The sequence below is a fragment of the Uloborus diversus genome, chromosome 3, assembly GCF_026930045.1.
Source record: "Uloborus diversus isolate 005 chromosome 3, Udiv.v.3.1, whole genome shotgun sequence".
Classification (NCBI taxonomy): Eukaryota; Metazoa; Arthropoda; class Arachnida; order Araneae; family Uloboridae; genus Uloborus; species Uloborus diversus.
This window is the reverse complement of record NC_072733.1, coordinates 77,330,368-77,336,367: the sequence shown is the minus strand read 5'-3', so window position 1 is coordinate 77,336,367 and position 6,000 is coordinate 77,330,368. Positions and strand designations below refer to the sequence as shown.

At 30.7% G+C, this 6,000-nt stretch overlaps 1 protein-coding gene across 2 annotated transcripts in view; it reads left to right on the top strand.

Annotated features, from left to right (window-relative positions):
• Positions 1–325: 325 nt before the first annotated feature.
• The window catches only part of LOC129218138 (poly(rC)-binding protein 3-like), a 222,178-nt gene continuing 216,503 nt past the window's right edge, over positions 326–6,000 (top strand). For both annotated transcript variants that reach the window (XM_054852352.1, XM_054852350.1), the window contains exon 1: positions 326–393. The gene's annotated coding sequence lies outside the window, so the exon portion shown is untranslated. The remainder of the gene's footprint in view (positions 394–6,000) is intronic.

Sequence of the window (6,000 nt, the reverse complement as noted above, 5' to 3'; positions counted from 1 at the left end):
GCCTAAATTTATACTGAAAGTTATACACGCATGCTTTGAGGAGGTCAGAAGCAAACCTACTTTTAAAGCAATGCAACGAAATGGAGCTCTGTCGATACGCTCCGATCAGAATTCGATTCCCAGATCCGAACCCTGCACGCTATAACCCCTTATTTTGCTCTCATCACCACTCCATGTTGCGGCATCCGCAAAAAACAAAGCCATCCAATCAATAACCCGGACATTGGCGCTGGCGTAGTAGCCCCCGACAGATGGCAGCAGAGGCGATTCCTCCGGAGCGTCTCCCGGTGCTCGTGTCGCGGCGCGAAGAGCCACTAGCGGAAGAGTCCGCGCTCTGGACTCCTCGTCTCAGGATTACCTCCGACCTGGTGAGCCGGATGCGATAGATAGCAGGTACGGATTCCAGTTTCTCTCTCTTTCTCTCTCTAGCGATTCCAACCTCTCTCGCTATCGATTGCCTCGTATCTGCATCCTCTGCTCGGGTTATTGATTGATGTCCAAATAAACAAACCTTGCAGCAAAACTCTATTGCAGGTTGGCATGCTCTCTCTCTCTCTGCGGGGAGAAAATTATTTTTGGGACATTTATTGTTTGTGTTCTGCCGAATTATTCCTCCCATTCATTTGGGATAGTTGTTCGTGAGTCTTGCAATATGTTTGGGTTTGACTTAGAATCAATGGGTAGGGAAAAATCGCAAATGCATTTGTCACCATTTGTTTTTGTTTTTTTTTTCTTTTCAAAATATAATTAAATAAATGTTCCAATAAATTAAATATTCAAAACAAGATTTAGGGTTCTGAAATACAAAAACTCCATGCATGTGAGAGTTAACTTTGCGCTGAAATTGAATGACGTTATGTGTCAAATAAATCAATTGTCCATTGAAAATTTCACACAATACTCTAATTTTAAATGGCTTACCTTTTCAATTCAAATAAAGCAGCCAAACAATAAAGATGTTGATAAATGTAAAATGAGCCGAGGATATAAGAGCATGAAATTTATTTTTCTATTTAAGTTTTATAGGTTGTGCTTGAAACTGTAAACTCAACAGAAAATAGAGGCTTTGTTCTAGTTTTATTGTTAGCGTGTTTCCATTAATATAGAAATTAAATAAATCAAATTTCAGAATCACAATTAAGGTATTTTAGTTTATGAGAAGATTTCTAAAATATGAGCATAAATCAAAATTTATTAATCAAATTATGATGTAGTTTTCTTGGTTAAATATTTACTTCTGTTTACCAATAAAAAAATGCAGTGATTTTTAGGAAAAAAAACCTTTGTTATTTTAAATTCGTTTCAACGTGAAATCAAACAACAAAGTGTTACCAGAAAGAAAAGTTTAAAGTAGATTAATCATCATCGTTATTTCTGTAACGAAATGATTGACATTTATCCTTTTGTTGTCAGTACTATTCCCTTGCATTTCAAGATGATATTACAGCAGAAACTGCATGCGTTTGCTCATATAATTTGAAATTATTATTCCTACTAAAACTGAACTTATCAATCTCGTTCGTATTGTGTTTTATCAGTTTCAGTTTTAATTTTATATTTTTGTTTTGAACATAATGTTTTGCAATAAAAAAATTGCATCTTCTGCTGAAATAAAGTAACGCTAGAACGCTTTTGTTTTTAAAAATAAAAGTTCTGTAAAGTACAGACCTATTTAGAGACTTTTGACATAATTGCTGTGCATAACCGCTTGATGATACCGGTGCAAAAAAAGAAGGAATATTGGTTTATTATTATTATAATTATTTGATTGACTAATGTTTTGGAAATTCTTTTCTTCAAGCTAATTAATTTTTTCTCCAAATTGACTTCATTTCTAAAGTATCACATATGTCAAGTGCTATCAACACTCATTAAGGCATACATAAAAAAAAAAAAAAAAAAAAAAACGTAAAAGTTACATGTTCCTCAATATCCGAAAAACGATTAAATGTTTTTTTTTTCTAGAGGGTGCGGTTTACTAGAATTTATTGGTTTTCCTCGTTCTCTCTCTCCATGTATGTATATAAATACATACATCGATTCTGCTGTTTATATAAATGTCATTTCATGTGAAGGTGGGAAGCACTAAAGAAATGTTTTGAGTATATATATATATATATATATATAATGTGTGTGTGGGTCCAGCTTAGGTTAACATTTCCTTATCGAGTTTCCAGTAAAATCTATATTTTATCCAATATAATGTATAATTAAGCAAAAGGTTCTAGGTTGCCAACCTACATCCACCCATAGCTATTTTCAACTAAGTATTATTTAGTTAATTTATTTTCGATAATTATTATAATTCAAAAAAAAAAAAAAAATCACCAGTCAAACATGTAAATAAACGCTAAAGTAAGGTTTCCTACCCTTTTCCAGACATTAAAATGAAAGGATGACAGGTGAAAACTGATAGCGCGTATTAGTAATCATGCTACCTGCTTTCATCTGGCCATCTTTACCCTCATCAAGTTTTCTTATATAGTTATTCATCAACTGTATATAATTAACTGTATATATATATATATATATATATATATATATATATATATATATATATATATATAACTGTATATAATATTATAAACACGATGGTTTAGGACTACCTTAGGAAAAGAAAGCAAATCCTAGTGTAATCGCGGGTTTAGGGCTTAATATTTGAGTAAGAGAGCGTGGTGTGAGGGAGAAACACTACCAAACACAAAGTTATGAAGCAGAGAAAGATAAAGAGTAAAATATGTGAGTGAGGTGATCGTCAGAAATATAAGAGAGTGCATGCTTATTTCTCCGTGTAATTATAGAGAGACCCAGAGTAAGTCTTGAACGCACATCCATATTAAGTAAAGAATATTAATATTGATAATAGTAACAAGAATAATTTAAATAAAAATGTAAGACAATGATATTAATAATAAGAAATATGAAAAAGTTTTTACGGTCTTTAGAATGTGAACTCAATGAAGCATGTAATAATTTTTACTATATCAATGTTAAATATAGTAATAATATATAAAAACAATCCACTTAGCTTTCAAATTTTATGTATTTCTTAATAACATATTTGTGAATAATTTCAATAGATAAAATATTTTTATATGTTAAATAGTATATAATAGAATAGGGGTAAGAAAAAACAAAAATAAGTAAGGCTTTTCCCAAACTAATTAATGCGTTTATAGTCATAGAAAAACGAACGCACCTCACCCACTTTAGTTCACGGAAGAAGTAATTTTTTTTGTTAATTTATATCATTAGTAATAGATCTTTTATTTTATTTATTATTTATTTATTTATTTTTTGTATGAAATAATGAATTTGAATACATTTTTCACTCAAACTGACTTAACGAACTTCCCATTCCCTCTTTTGGATTGCAAAATCTATGTTTCTGAGTATCAGGAATGAGACTTTAACATTGCATAATAACTAAACTTCTATTTAACATTAATTTTCTTCTTTATTGCTTATATTTTCCAAATTGACATTTTCTTGAAATTTATCTGTAATTCATATATGGGTCATTCTCCAAAAAACATAACTTCTGAACGCAAATATTTTTCAATTTCGAAACCTTTTGTTTTCTTTTTTTTATATTCTTACATGAAAGTGTTACCTACTAGAAGTAACCATAAACAATGGCCCAGCTAAGTTAAAATTATTTTACTCATAAATAAAGATAAAAAAAATGTCTTGTTCACGGAAATTTAAAAAAAAGGGATTTTTTTTTAATATTTAAAAATTGAGGCCAATTTAATGTCAAAGTAGTAACGTTGTTAATTGTGCAAACAATCAGCTATTTTAATGATTAATGGGAATGTAATGTTAAGCTCTCTTAATTAAAGTACGGCTTAATTAGTAGTTTTAAATATGTTAAAAAAATAGTATTTAGTAAATTTGAGGATATACTGGCAAGTTATAACTTTTGTAGAATGCCTATTATTAATGTATTTCCCCTCCATCATTTATTTTCACCTCAGAAATAACATTGATAAGGTCTATCACGGAGATGAGATTCACGGAGGTGAGGAATTTTCCATTAATAGATACATTTTTCAGAAAATTTTTTTTTCTTCGTTGCTACAATCTGCACATGTTAAGCATATGAAAACATGTTCACGTCTTTTCTTACGTTAATTTACATCCCTGAAGTTCAAGATCACGGAGGTGAGAAGTCAGAAGAACCATACTACTAAGTTTTTAAAGCAAAATCTATCTTTTCGTTTTTTGACAAAAATCTCACAACTTCAACTATGGCTTAAAATAAACAAAGAAGCTCCCTTGTATCTTGGAAAATAAAATTTCATGTCATAACTGCCACGTGTTAATGAGGAATGGTATTTTGTGTTTAGGTAACGGAGGTGAGAATTTATTGTGTGACATGGCTCCTTGTCCGACTAAAACGAACTAAAACACAATATTAAAAGATTAAATATACTTAAACAGTTAGTATTCGAGACACTTGTGAAAGGAATAATCAATAAATAAGTATATGCTTTTAATTAAATAAGTTAGTAAGCAACACAGACAGTCACACAAAGTGTGTGACATGCCACGGAGGTCACATGTTGTGAACCAATTCACATGTTGTGAACCAAAAATATACTAAAAGAATAATTATTATTCAAAATCTACTGGTAGGTTTAAATAGATATATTTTTGATGAAATTAAAAATCATTGTTAAATGAATTGTTCTTTGATAGTTTTACTATAAAAGGCATGTGACAGATAAGTTACACTTTTTGAAGAATGACCCATTTACGACTGTAGATTCATTTTGTTAATTCTCTTTCTTCGCTTATGTAACGCAATTTTCTTAATTTGACTGCTTATATGCTAGTAATGATACCCCTCCCCTCTCCAAACAAAAATCTGGTCTCTCTCTCCCCAGGTTTTCAATGGAGATTATTTCCCTAAACATAAGTTAGGGGACCTGGAGCCCGTATAAAAAGTTAAATTTTGTATTTTAAGACACATTTTTATTTTCACTTCAAACTTTCAATATCTTAACTCTGCATCTGATTTTGAACATTTTTGCAGTTGAAAGTATACATCTAAGATTTACAGTTGCGAAAATAAAGGTCTTGCAGGTTAAAACGGAACATCCCGTATAATGTAGAAAAATCAAGTTTTTGAAGACAATTTTGAATTTCAGGCTTTGTGCGAGATACCGAGATACCTAAATATATTTTAATTGGGATAAATGTATTTATAGAGCATGTGGGGCTGCAGGGGCAACTTTTTATCAACTTGAAATTTGGAAATTCCAGAAAAAGTTTTTCAATTCAGCCTTATACACAAGTGCTGGTTCACTTTTGAGACGCAGGTTGGCATTTGTTGCCAATAAAACTACGTGAAACCTTTTAAACAGTTGTGTTGATAAAAAGAGAAAAAATAATAGCATATGTGTGACAAGAAAAAATCGACTAATTTTTATGGGGTATATATAACTGGATGCATAATTCCGAATTAAAAACAACAGAGAATGATGATAGCACAACAAAGGGCTAGTAATTTTGAATCCTTATACATACAAATACGAAATTATCATACATAGACAGCTGACGCTCTTATCTTCATTAATTTGTTTTTTTAATTGTTTATAATTTATTTCTTTTGTTTTGAATTATTTAAAATCTTTTGTTTTCTGATTTTTCACAGAAAAAAGAAGTTTGAAAGAGATCCTTCGTGCACCCTTGTGCAGTTTAATTAATTCTATAATTGGTAAAAAAATGTTTTGGCCACATAATTAGCAAAAATTTCCTCCCTGCTCACCTTGTGATGACACAAAATACGCTAATCGTAGCTTTTTATCTTGCCACATGTTTAAATCATGAAACATTTTATCTGTAAGTACTAATATAAATGAATATCAATTTCTACTCACGCGCGCGTGGAGAGCGAATCTGTAAATACAAGTGAAAGAAATCTCTTTCGTCGCCAAGAAATGAACTTATAGAATCGATGACTGTTGCTTTTTTCTTTAATTTTTTTTCTTGCTT